Consider the following 14,695-nt stretch of genomic DNA (forward strand, 5'->3'; position numbering starts at 1 on the left):
ACAGCCCGCAACATTGAAGCACTACAGGAGTCTCCCAGTGAGTTCATGAGAGGTATACAGTAGCTCGCATAGGCAGTTCAGCCTCTACTAGTAAGTTTTTCTGTGCCTGGCTCTCTGTAGTTTGTGTTATTGCTCCCAGACAGAGAGAGTATTAACAGCTACTGCCTGTTATTGGGAATCAGTAGGAAAGGGTTGCACATGCATATAGTGATTTTTTTATTTTATTGCTTGGTATATACTGTAATTACATTTTACCTTCCATCATTCACACTTGCCCAGGATTCGTGAATAATTGGTAACAACAGCATAGTTCATCCCTGACAAACCAACGGTATATTTCTTTAGCTTTAACACAGAGGCTTTTCATTGTGGTGGAGAACCATCATTCTGTGTTTTTCAGTATCAGTGCAACAGTGATATTCTTTTAGGCTCACAAATAAGGTTATTTTTACAAACTAACCTAATGTACTTCTCTTCTCATTTGGCAAATTAATTGCCTTTTTTGTACACAAGACAGTGAATCAAAAGGGTTCCCACCAAACCGCTTTGTCCAATTCAGGGTGAAGGGGGAGCTGGAGCCCATCCCAGCAAGAAAGGCAGGATATACCCTGGATGGGACACCAGTGCTTTGCAGGGCACACTCAAGACACACACTTAGGCCAGTTTTCCCAGAATCCAATTAAACTACCAGCATGTCTTTGGACTGTGGGATGAAACCAGAGCACCTGGAGAACACAGGAACACATGAACACAGGAAGAACACACAAACTCCACACTGATGGCACCCCAGATCAGGAACTGAAAACCATGGCCCTTGGATTGTGAGGCAACAATGCTAACCACTCCGCCACTGTACAAATGTTGACACCCAAAGAAGGCTCCACAGCCGAAAAGTTGTGTTATTACTTCTCTTTTCAGCATGGAATAAACCTATTACTTACCCTTATTGGATTGAGTCCGCTGTGAATCCTTATCTTATTAGAGATTAGAGAGATAAGGCTGACCTTTCTTTAATGTCTTTAATGAAAATGATTTTATAATTATTGAGTGTATTTGGATTACTACTGTATATCAAAGCAATACTAACTAATGCATCAATTTATTGTCTTACAAAGTGGACACTCTTTCTTGCATCTTCATTTTTCATCACATGTGGCAAATTAAACTATAAAACAACAAAGTTAGCATCCTATAAAACATCATAGTGTGGTGCCCTCACCTGGTGTTGCAGCAGAAGAGTGCCCGGCTGAGGTGCGCAGCGAGGGGCAGGAGGGGAGTAGGAGCCAAAGGGGGGACTGAGGGCTACTGGCCAGCGCAGGTTGACCTTCTGGTGTGGTTGCACATTGTTGGGGGCTCTTGGGGGCTGTTGGGAAGTTATGTAAGTAGTTATCCCCGGTTTACGCTCTTTTATATCTGTACCCACTTAACCACGCTATACTTATGTACCTGTAGCCCAAGTGACCTGAGTTTGTTATAGCCTTGTTAGTCGGCGTTTGTCTCCCATTGTCTTTGCTGCTGTGCTGGCAATAAAGAGCAGTTTTCCTTTCTAAATTAAAGAGCCTGAATTCCTGTCTCACCAACCCCGTCTCCCTACAATAACAAGGATAAATGGCTAATTTCTTTCATTTTGCTAATTTCTTTCTAATTCTGTGCACTATGGATACTAAACTTGAATCACGAAAGCCTATTTACTTAGACTACTCCTAAACTCAACAAGACCTTTGAACTAAATATTGTCATGCCTGGGTGGGCAGGAGCTCGCATCTTTCGGTTGACCTGGCAACGAGCATCATTCCCACGATCGACTGCATATCTCCTGTGGCTATCAGAACATGCCCAGGCCGATTATTTTTGCCCCACTCATGAAATTAACAGGTAATTGCCTGATTTAGTTCTTATTATTTAAACCCTCATCAAATGAACAGTTAATTACCTAATTTAGTTCTCATTATTTAAACCCTGTTACGCCACTGGGACAGTGCTCTGACATTGAGCTAATCTCAGTCACTGAGTAGTGCTATTTGTAGTTCTGACCAGCGAGACTCTTCCTGCCTAAAGCCTGAAAAAATCTTATCCAGCCCTTTGCCCTAAAACACCAGCTTCCGGGTCAGTGCCAGACCACTTGCACCTACCGCTACTGCCATCCGCCCATACTACATAGCAGTCTCTCTGCCTGACCCAGCCCGAAGACTGCATTCACATTCCACCCAGTCCTGCAACTGTCTGTCATTAGCCTTCATACTCTTCACACCCTCAGCTTCTGGAGATCAATGAGCCTCTGCATTTTAATTCCAGCCTGTCAGTAACCTGTGGCCGTCAGCTTCAGCTAGCTGCGGTGTAACAGATATAAATTGTATATTCACAACTGTTTGGACATGCAAAGATTTCTAGAGTAGAATTTCATTTTGATGTTATATTTATTGAACCTTGAAAGATTTGCCATGTTGATTTCACATAACCACCAATGAGACAGCACTAGAACATGGTTCTAATAGCCCTGATGAAAGCCTATTAATTTGCGCTGCAAATCTATGTCTGCCAGACATTGATTCAATGGATCAATTAACTACTAACTGCTGAATGAGCTAGATGGACTGAATGATCTCCTCTCATTTATAAATTTTCTTACAGATGAATCTGTTTTGTCACTAATTGGACTGCTTGGAGTCCTGATGACAGCATTTGTAGCCGTGTTTGATTAAATGGGTTACAGACACATGTTTCCAACATTGTCTTGCTGTGCTAACACATAGGGTATCTCTAAGAGGATAATCACTAATACTGTCAGTCATCCTAAGATAGTTTAACAGGTGAGAAATGCTTTCTGTCTACTCTGCAACCAACTGCTCTGACATTCCAACATATCCATCCTTGAATCCTAATGCCCGGTTCCACTACACAATCATAAGTCATTGTATCTTGCAAATGAATAGTGGAAATTATCAATGTATTTTTATAGACAAGAGATAAGTATTACTGTATATACTGTATATTCATTATGACATCCTTGCACCTACATGCATTCCAGCAAATGTGTGTACTATTGCATTTGTTACACACCTGTCACTTAATAATATAATCTTTTTTTCACGTACTATAACACACTAATCATTTGTTTTTCATTTATTTAATGGTGACAAAAATTACCTCAGGATTTATTGCATTATTTTCCATATAGAGGATGTCATTGCATTGTTATGACATTTCAGTGTATTTCCCATTCTATAATGAAGGAAGGTGAGTTAATTTTTCAGGAGGAGTTTTGTTTTAGCTTAAGCTATTTAACTGCACTAGGCAATAAGTACTGTACAACATTTTGGATGTTCTTTTTCTTTCATTCCTTATTAAAAATCAAATTTTTGTATTTCACTGGGAGGAAGTTCTTTATTTTCATAAATGTTAACTCCTGCAGTCAAAGGTGCCATCTCCATGTCACTGAGCATGCTGCACGACACGATATTTTTAGAGCAGCTGTTACTTCGCTATACAGCTTCTTTGGTTCTTGACAAGCACTCTTAGTGTGAGTTCTTATTTTAGGGCTTGTGAGACAACTCCGTCCGTACTTAATTTTATTCTCTTTTAATATCTTTTCTGTCGTATTTGCATAAGAAGCATTCCTGCTGCTTCTTATACTTTATATGCTATCTGTATATAAAATGTATAATCGCATACTGGAGGTATATAAATATAGTCTACTTCCATCACTCAAGGTCTTCCAGAGCTGATTCTTTATCATTACCAAGGCATTCTCTCCAGCTTGGTCAGCTTGACAATGATAGTATTATGTTATGGACAGGTTCACAGCAGTTTCCTTGATAGCATTTGCTCTCATATTTATTGCTAAAACATTGTACAGGCAACTTGCATGACCATCATTTCCCTTACATGTTTAACTCATGCATGAGCTATCAATGATGATTGTCATGTCATGTCATTTGCCAAACCGCGTTATACCAAATGGTGTCGTGGGAAGCCGGAGCCTACCCGGCAAGCAACGAGCGCAAGGCAGGGTACACCCTGGACAGGGCCCTCGCAGGGCAAGTGCAAGCCAATCATACATGGGGACAATTTGGAAGCCAATGATGATTGTCTTCAAGAAAAATGAAGGTGACTGATTTTACAATTACAGGATCCGTATACACACTGGCAAGTTGAGAAGGTGTTGTCCTGGCAGATATCAGGTCTTATAGCCAAAGGATTTGGAGAATGTGTTAGAGTTGAATGACAAAAGTGATGTGTGATATCTTTATTGTGGAGAAATTGTTACTCACCAGCATCCAGTCATATTTTGACAAAAAATGTCCTTTATCTAATAGCCTGAAAATCGTGATTGTTGGAGGTCTCATTCTGCCTTCATCTTCTGGAGTAGGCATTGAGATATTATTGGTGTCATGACCCCACGTGTCTATGGGTAAAGGGGTGTAACATTAAGGATGGGTTTGGATGCAGGAAGGTTTCTTTTGAGGGACTTATGAAGTGTGACTACAAAATTGCGGTGCAAAAGTGATTCATTATTTACAAGAGAAAAAAGTGAATAAGTGACTGGTATGTATTTACAGGACACAAAGAACACACAGGGAAAAGGAACTTGAGCGGTGCCAAAGAAAAGAAAATAACAAAACAAAACGACGCCACCTAATTCAGTGATAGTGAGATCTGACCTAGCTAACCAAAACAAAAACATGAAACAAAAAGTCTTACAAAAGGTCACCTACACTGACTACCCAAAACCACAAAATTCAGAAGTAGCACTTGCCCCTAACCTAGTGTGTCTAAACAAAACAAACCTATGGGTGCACAATGTAACCTGGCGACCCTACCTATTCCTTTTCCTCTGGTGTACAAGTTCACAGTTAACACTACACGACACAAGTGAACTGATTGCACGAATATGAGAAACGGGTAATACACGAAGAAATACGCGAGCAAGGAATGGGGTAACAAATGAGCACAACCAAGGTAAAAGGGAAAGTAACAAGTACGGGCAAGATAATAACAAAACACAGGTAATCAAGACTAATCAAACAAGCCAACAAACAAACATACATGAACACTTGTGAGCAAATACTATGCGAACACAAGCCGAAGTTAACTGAAGTTGAGCAAAAAGCTGTCAGGCTCAAGACTTCTTCTGGTACTGTATATAAACTGATCTTGGGTTCTGATTGGCCAGGAATAGATTGGTGATGATGTTACAAATGCAGTGATGGTGTAATGATGGACGAATGGGTGGGGGTACCTGAATACAGGAAATGGAAAAAAAACACATGGACACATACGTGGACGTTACAATTGGTGTTATATCTTCTACTGCTAGTTCTGCTGTTGAGAAATTGGTAACCTGAATACTGTATGTAGAGTGCAGGAATCCTAAGCAGCATATCAAGAATGGAAGGAGTCTTTTCATATTTCATCCTGTCAGTGTTGTCCCTACATTATTCGCTGTCCAGGTTCTATAGTGTGTATGAAGGTGGGATTTTGGAACTAAACTATTTTGGCTGTTACATACATTATAAATGCATAAACATTATATGACCTGAAGTCAGAGGAGAGAGCGCCTATGATCAGAATTGAAGAAGATGCCCTAATGAGGGATATTAGACTGTGGAAATGGATTCCTCAGAAAACATTCTTACCGATTCTACAGAAAATGGGGTAACACCAGAGTGCTGTTCGAACAGTTATTATTCAGATGGAGTTAAGATTATATGTGAGATTATTGCTGTGTGGAAGTATATTTCTGTTTGTGCTAATAGAATTGGACTCACTTGTGGTATTCTTCTAACATGCACATGCTGAAGAGAAATTAATGTTAATGAAAAGATAAATGCAACCCAAAACAATTTACATTTTTTATTTCTTTTATGAAAGAAGACTGAAATGTGGCACTCAAATATCACCCATCAGAATGTTGTTGATTTTTTCATTAAATGGTAAAGTTAAATGTTTGCAAGTGTACCCTTATACAGTATGCACAAGAAAGCATTGTTGAGAAATGAAGTCTAGCCCTTTCATTTATTTAGTTTAGCACTTTTGATCATTCAGTTCATCTAAATCATTTGCTAGTTAGTAGTTAAATTATCCATTAAATCCATTAAAAAATTAAATTAAAACTAAAAATTTCCATGTGATCCCATATATGGACCTTTGGTTTGGTTTATTGTAAAACCTACTCCAGTGTTCTACTGTATTTTGAATTCAATATAACTTATTTTAATCTTTTTCTTCCAAAAAAAGCTCCAAGCTTTACCTGTTTTCTCCCTTTCTGTACAAAACACTAAATATTCTTCTAAACAGAAAACCCTAATTTCGGAAAAACATGCTGTAGAAATGGTTATGCATCAGCAAATATTTTATTTGCTGCCTGCTATTCAACAACTGATCAGAAAAACCTAGTGTGTGGTGAATCAGCAACAAGGTTATACAGTATTGAATTTTTAATCCACTTGGTTGCAGCAGCAGCTCTCTAGCTCATCCTTCATTAAATGAGGAGTTCCTTAAGAATAGGTTGTCCTTTTCCTAAATCATGTGATTTACATCATAAAAGCTCACTATTTGAATGATCAAATTTTTCACCTTAAACAGAGTTGACTGAACTGCTGAAATGTAGTCTATATTATACCATTTACGTATACTGATGGAAAAAAGAAATGCAACATTTTCTGGAATGAGAATACTATAGTTGTAGCTTATGTACTTTCACAAAAAGCTGTCAATTTGTTTTAAGCCCTCTGGACAGCAATACAGCTTGTGCAGTGAGGCATTGCAACTTGCCAATCACATGAAAGCTCATTTGATGCACTTTTTCCCAATGAGGTCCAGATGGAACAGTGCCTTATTGGGTCACCTTTAAAAAGGCCTTAATTCAAAGCATAGGTCACTGCAAGAAAAAGGCCACACTTAGTCAGTTTTCTGTGCATTCCATAATGCCTCAAATGTCACCAGAAGCAAGGGATAGGGCCATTGGCATGCTGCGGGCGGGCATGTCATGTGCCAGCGTTGCCAGACACTATGGAGTAAGCTGCTCCACTGTGTCCTGACTGCAGAGAAGGTTTCAGCAGACTGGCAGGACAGATGACCATCCAAGATCCGGTCGCCCTTGAGTGACCACACCAGAGCAGGACAGACACATCAGACTGGTCCATCAGAGAGATCGTTTCAGATCGGCCATCCGTACTGCTGCTGAAACTCCCAGCAGACACAATGCCAGCATCAGTGACAGGGCAGTGAAGCTCCATGCTGTTGGCCTTAGAATAAGGCAACCTGTGAGAGGCCCTCTGCTCACACCTCCTAGGCGTCACACCCGACTTGCTTGGGCCAGACAGAGGCTGCGATGGACTTATCATCAGGTCCTTTTCACGGATTAGTCACTCTTCAGCCTGTTCCATGCAGACAGGAAGGCCAGAGTGTGTTGGAAGAGGTCTTGCATCTCTTTTTTCCATCAGTATATATACACTATATACTGTAGAGTATATAGATCACTATGATATGAGACTAAAATATTCTGTTGTCAGTGCTATTAAAATTACTTAAAATTTGACAATCTTTTTCAAAACAAGAAATGATTTATGTACTTTTACATTTATTGAAGTAGCTATTGAATCGTCTCAAGATCTAGAAAGAATAATAGAAGATTGAGGTCTTTGTAGAACTGTAGATGTCCTAAAAAACAATAGATCAAAAGAATAATCTGGTTTTCCTATATAAATTGATATATAAATTGATATATGATATATAATTGATTGGTAAATTATTAAGAGTCTTCATTAGTGAGAAACCCGAGGTAAGTCAGTAAAAGACAGGTAGGCAGAAGCAGGAGAAACACACAGAGACACAGAAGACAAGGAAATAGGAGAAGAGGAGTGAGCCAGGCGAGAAGACCTTCTTCCAACCTTAAAGACCAGATACTAGTTAAGTATAAGACAGCTTGCCATCTGTTATTTTAGAAAACTCTGATATCCTGTGTGAAGAATCCACAGGTTAAAAATGTTCTCTACTTTTTAGTGGGTACATTTTTAAAAATAGGGAGATAGGGTCCCATTCACTTTGGAGCATCTGGATTTTTAGGATGAGAGATTTAGCTCTGCATTGTATTCTGTTTATTCTGTTTTATTTAAGGCACAAGTGCATCTCACTGTTAAGAATCATACAGGTTTTTTGAATACTAGGTACCAGTCTGTGTTTTTCTGGTTAATCAGGCCTTTGAGATGCCTTGTTTGTAAAAAGGGGAACCTGAATATTGTGTTGTATTTATTTTCATTATTTCTTTCATCATGTGTTATTTTCATTCTTAATAAATGTTTGTTTATCCCAGTTTGCCTAGATTTATTACTCCTTCACCGCAGCTGTGCCAGATAACAAAAATCTCAGGTGCCTCTAACTTTACCAACTGCTCAGGTATATTCCTGTCATCTCTTTTACTACTGGGGGGTTCTGATTATTTATTTTTGTATTATTTATTTTAATAATTGTTAATCTTACTTGGTATTCTCAGTATTCAACAATTTATTCCATTAAGCTAATGGAAACAATAACTGGTGTACAGTCAAAGTGACAATGGTAGTTTTTAAGATTTTGTTGTAAGATCCATAGCAGAGGTAGCCCCCTTGGGAGAGGAACTCTTAATTACTAATGCTTATTTGCTTAAATGGACCAATTTAACCCTCCTATAGGTTTAAAACAGTCATTGATTAATTATGTCTTGAAAACTTGTTGCCTTGAATTTAAACAGCTCTCTGTCGCTGCAATGCACAATCAAGACTTTCCCTGGTTATACCAAGAAGCACAGAAAATATAGTGCGTTCCTTTCTCTTTTCCTTTTTTACTAAATTTAGATCTAATTGCACCAGATCACTTTTACGTGAGTAAATTTGACCTTCACTACCTAAAAAGAAGTGAATTTAAAATTCATGCAGAGTTATTGAGAGAAGGTAATAAGGAAGTGACACCTCAGGCAGTCTGGCCACTTTCTGAAATGCAAACCATTCGTCAATGTCAAGCTTTATTAAAATGTTTAAATGAACAAATACTGTCATGGAAAGGCGTTTGCATACCCTCCTGTTTGCAATTCAAAATGTTTTTATTCATGTAAAAATATGTACTGTACCACATAGAAAATACACAACAGATTTTCATCTGTAAATTATTCTTTTCACATTAAGCTTTCAATTAAGTTAAACATTGTATATAATGTTCAAACATTATACGATTGAGAATGGATAATTTTAAGAAAAGATATTTCACAACTTTTGAAAAGATAAAAAGACAACTTCCTAGTTATACCACTATAATGCATGGTTCACAGAAAAGGAACAAATGTATAGCTTGTAGTTATCTGAAATTTACATTCCTATTTTCCTACGTTCCTATTAAATGCTTTAATGAAGAGCTCACAGAAAAATAGTTGGTAATAGTAGTTACCTTTGTAGTGTCAAACAAATGACAAAATTCAGGTGGCTGTGAAGCAGAAGTCTCTTTATTCATATGCATATGGAAGTCTGGCTTGCGACCACCAGACTTAAAAAATAAGTAGCTGAAGATGGTCCTTTATACCTTAAAACACAAAGAGTTACTATGACATATTCTAAACAAATGATGAAAAAGCAACACCTACCAATTAATTATATCTAAGTTGCAGACTAGACAACAGTTAGTTCTTTTCATATTCTGAGCGTACAGCCAACTTACCAAATACATGACCCTTATCTTACTGACCAAGGACAGGCAGCATCTTTATATACATTTGAGCACAAAGCCTACGTCAAGCCACTAGACTGCATAGTTTGCAAAAAACATACAAAAACACGAAAATGATATTATTATCTCACTTCCCGGGCATCTCTCTTATCTCTTCATTCTTCACCTTTGTACAGTTCTGTATAACTATGACATAAACATATTGTTAGCATTGTTGAAAAAGATATTTAAAGCCGAACTAACTCTAACTCTTAATTTGAATTACATTAAATATTTTTACAGTGTGTTTAATTAAATTGTGATTACTTTTAAGGTATCTGAAATATTGTATTCCCTGTGAAATTATTTTTTCCTGTAAATTTTATTACTTTTTGAAAAATAAAAGTCATTAAATCTACAAAGTTCATAAACTGTCAAGACCTTTTCATTAAAAAACCATGAAGTGTTCATAAGTATTCACTTCTCATGTGCAAATGATCATTTGTAATGTGCAATTAAAAGTAACAAATAAACAATAACATACTTGTATAGGTTCATACAGATTGAATATTGGGCAATCAGACATATGCCCTGGTAAATACATGGGTTAAGAGCTTGGATTTGAAGAGAGTCAAAGAATTTGTTTTTCATAGAGTCTGAGGAAGGGCATTCCATAACAAAGGAGCAGCGACACAAAAAGCATGATCACCAAAAGTCAGAGATGTAATAATAATAATTAATAATAATAATTGCTTACACTTATATAGCGCTTTTCTGGACACTCCACTCAAAGCGCTTTACAGGCAATGGGGACTCCCCTCCAACACCACCAACGTGCAGCATCCACCTGGATGATGCGACGGCAGCCATAGTGCGCCAGAACGCTCACCACACATCAGCTATCAGTGGGGAGGAGAGCAGAGTAATGAAGCCAATTCATAGATGGGGATTATTAGGAGGCCATGATTGGTAAGGGCCAATGGGAATTTGGCCAGGATGCCGGGGTTACACCCCTACTCTTTTCGAGAAACACCCTGGGATTTTTAATGACCACAGAAAGGCAGGACCTTGGTTTTACATCTCAACCGAAGGACGGCGACTGTTTTACAGTATAGTGTCCCCGTCACTATACTGGGGTATAGGACCCACATGGACCGCAGGGTGAGCGCCCCCTGCTTGGCCCCACTTACACCTCTCCCAGCAGCAAACTTAGTTTTTCCCATCCAGGTACTGACCAGGCTCACACCTGATGAGCTTCGGTGGGTTCCCAGTTGTGAGTTGCAGAGTGATATGGCTGCTGCTCATTTAGCCCTGGGAACAGTGAGCAAAGGACCAGCCTTAACTGAATGGAGAAGTTCAGAGATGTAGAGTATGTTGGAGCCAGGCTGTTTGGATCCCTGACAGTCATTAACAAAATATTATAATGAATATATGACTTTATGGGGAACCAATGTAGAAACTAAAGTGCAGGAGTGATTGTTGAGAGGAGTGTTAGGGAGCCCATGAAATAAAGAGTTATAGAAATCAAACCCCGATGTTATAAATGCATGAATGAGGCACTCCGCACGGAGCATTGATAAAAATTGCCTAGTGAGGAGAATGTTTCTAAAGTGAAATAAAGGACATTTTAATCAGATTTTTCACATGGGGCTCAAAAGGCAGAAGAGGATTAAGTGTGACTCCCAGATTCCCGACTACTGCTGATGTCTGAATGGGGAAGCCATCCACCATTATCATGAAGCTCTTGAGCTTTTCCAGTTGACATTTGCTACCCACCAGTAAAATTTTAGCTTTTTCACTAATGAGCTTCATGGAATTTGTCAACAGTTTAATGTCATGTAAACAAGAGATACATGACAGAGGAGGGAGATCAGATTGGGAAGAAGTTTTAACATAAATCTGAGTATCATTTGCATAACTATTCAATGAAAAATAATTTTAGTTCATGAATACTTCTTGAACATTTTTAATAAGCTCTTAAATAATTTTTGAGAGATTTCTATTTAGTAATCATGATTATTTGCCAAAACTAAATTTGCCTCGAGATGTTCAAGTAAATCTTTTTAAAGTGAAGCCATGGCTAATAAAATTAATTTATAAATCCCTCTGGTTATAAGATCAAAACAAGTAAATAATGACCATTTTAAGTGGGTCAATCTATTGAAATGATATGCTGAAGCTGTAAAGAAAATAAATCTAAGGCATTATTCTAATAATTTTGGCTATGTCATTTGCTAATCCTCACATTTTTAAATACTTTTTTAACTTGAATAGTTTACCAGAACCTGCATCACTTAAGTACATATTGAAGAGTATTGGACTTAGTACAGACCCTTATGTACCTTCCCAATTGCATCACTCCAGCTGGAGGATTCAACCCAGGGCTTTCCTACAGAAAAATCATTAGGCCAAATTCCCTAACCACAATCCAGCCCCCACTCCTATCCTTGCCACCTAGGCATCTAACTGCTTGATTACTGAACTAGCTTGGGTACTAACTAGCTATTTTATTATTCTAACTAAACAATATTATCCTGAACAAGACAATATTTTACCACAATATCTAGTTTCATCATATAGGATTATTCAAAGATGTAGGCTACCTATGATACTGCCCAAGCTTTGTGCTTGAAACAGATTCTTATTTGCTATCTTCTGTATGCATAAAGCCATCAGTTATTGTTGCTGGTGAGGCGCTGTTTATTATTTTGCACTCATTGAGGCAATAAGTCTTTTTTCGCTTTTAAAATTAAGTGGCAAGAGACAAGGAAAAACAGTAGTTGTCTGTGACTCAGTGATTCAGCTGTGAGTAAACCATGCATTTTTTTTCTATGACTTACATGCAGTAGCTCTCAAGGGGCCAAAACCCTCATGTGAGATTTTCCGTCAAAAAATCTGATTGCATACTATTTGTAGTAAGTTTTTTTTTTATTCCCGTGCAAACAATAATGGTTAATATGTCTAAAATATTTTCAACATTTTATGTTGACATTTTTTAATCAACCTATACTTGTTGCAAATACATGAGATTTTCAGACCAAGGTGTGAGTGAGATTTAATCCCAATGTGGAAGGCTTAAGAGCTGTGCAACTATGTACCATCAAGGCTGTTGGCTGGTGAAAGATCTTGCGGTGTATTAGAATGAAATAGTTTTTCAGTATGGATTTGTACGTACATTCTGTCAGTATTCAAGCATTTGTTTGGCCAGTCAGAGGCCACTTTTAGGCGTTTAGGCCCACCTGACCTGTATACAACGGCAAGAAACCTCTATTCAACCATTATCTATACTCTTAATCCAAATACATGCATTTCTTGAATGCCTACTGCCTGTAATATGAGTAGTAATCATTGAGGAACATTGTCAAAGCCTTATCAAAAACTAGATATAAGATGTCATATGATTATTGTTTGTACACATTACTGATGTTGCTTGTTCAAAGAGCTCTAACAAGTTAAGGAAGCAAAAACTGCCTTTTGTAAAATCACACTGACTGTCCCCTCAGACCATATTGCCACATAGATGATACTGTAATGCAGGTCTAAATAAAAGTTTAGTTCCAAAATAATAGTAGACTCTCACCGTGATTTACACACGTCATTCCACAATAAATGTTCTGCAGATGTATTAAAAAAAGATACTGTACAAATGAGAAGAGTCTATCTGGCCTTTTAGGTAGTTAGTAGTTTGATCTCAGGATCTCAGGCACCAGTATCTTTAAAGACATCGTATCAGCTTCATCAACACGGCAGGATGTGTTCCATGCTCCAACAACTGTTCATATCACAAGACTTTAAAATATAATGGCTTGCAAGAGGATCATTACCTTGCTGTTTTCACACTTTGTTGCTTTAAAGTGTGCAGTCATGACATTTTGAAGTAGCAATTAATTGAGAAAAATTGAAAATTCATAATTATATACCGTAAGTATTAAATCCCTTTACTGTGGCAAAACTAAATTAAATTAGGTGAGCAAAATTAGCTACGTGAGACACACAATTAGTTGGGAGGCCTCTGTGTGTTTGCATGATAATACTGATTCATATAATTTCATAAAAAATACTCCTGTCTCTATAAACTCCCAAATTCCCAATTCAAAAGAAGTCAGGAATAAAATTGTGTAAATGCACAGATCAGAAGAAGGCTATAAAAACTTATTAAAATACTTAATATCTCTTTGAACATGGTGAAGTTAATTGTGAATAATCAGAAGGCACCCAACCATTGCTTAGATCAGACTGACCCTCTAAACTGACCAGTCAGGTAAGGAGGATACTTGTCAGCAATGCCACCATTAGGCCAGCAGTGACTTTTAAAGGAATGCAGAGTTCAGTGACTGAGGTGGGAGAAAATGTCCATTGGTCAACAATAACTTAATCACTCCAAAAAAAGGCTGAAAAAAAACTTGTCAAATCCCACATGAGGTTTGTTTGAAACAAATGATAACTAAACACGTGGCAAAAAAGGTTCTGTAGTCATTAAAGACAACTTTGGAACTTTTTGGTTTAAATGTAGTGTTGCTTCAGATTCAAATCCAACATAGTGTGTCACTCAATCAATACCAGTACTACTGTCAAGCATGATAGTGGCAGCATTGTTTCATTGTTTTGCTTTTCACTAGCAAGGTCTGTTAAGATAGGAACATAGGTGGAATAAAACACTAGCAAAATCATAGAGGAAAACTTGCTTCAGACCTACAATAGGGTCAATAATTCACCTTTTTGGTTCCAAAGCAAAAGTCTAATACACCACTAAAATGGCTTAAAACTATTAAATTAATATTCTTAAGTGGTTCAGTCAAAGTCCAGAAACCTATTGAAAATATCAGGACTGAATTGAAAAATATTGGCCATGAGAGATCCCCAAGTAACTTGAGAGAACAAGAGAACAATTTGTCCAAGAAGAATGGATAAACATTGCACCAAGGTAGTGTTCAAAGTTGGTTAAGTAATTCCCAAACATATCTGTGGATGTTAAGACCCTACAGTATATATCTGTGTATAGGTTCACATTAGGTACATT

Source organism: Lepisosteus platostomus, chromosome 12, assembly GCF_059453375.1.
Source record: "Lepisosteus platostomus isolate fLepPlt1 chromosome 12, fLepPlt1.hap1, whole genome shotgun sequence".
In the NCBI taxonomy this organism is placed as follows: domain Eukaryota; kingdom Metazoa; phylum Chordata; class Actinopteri; order Semionotiformes; family Lepisosteidae; genus Lepisosteus; species Lepisosteus platostomus.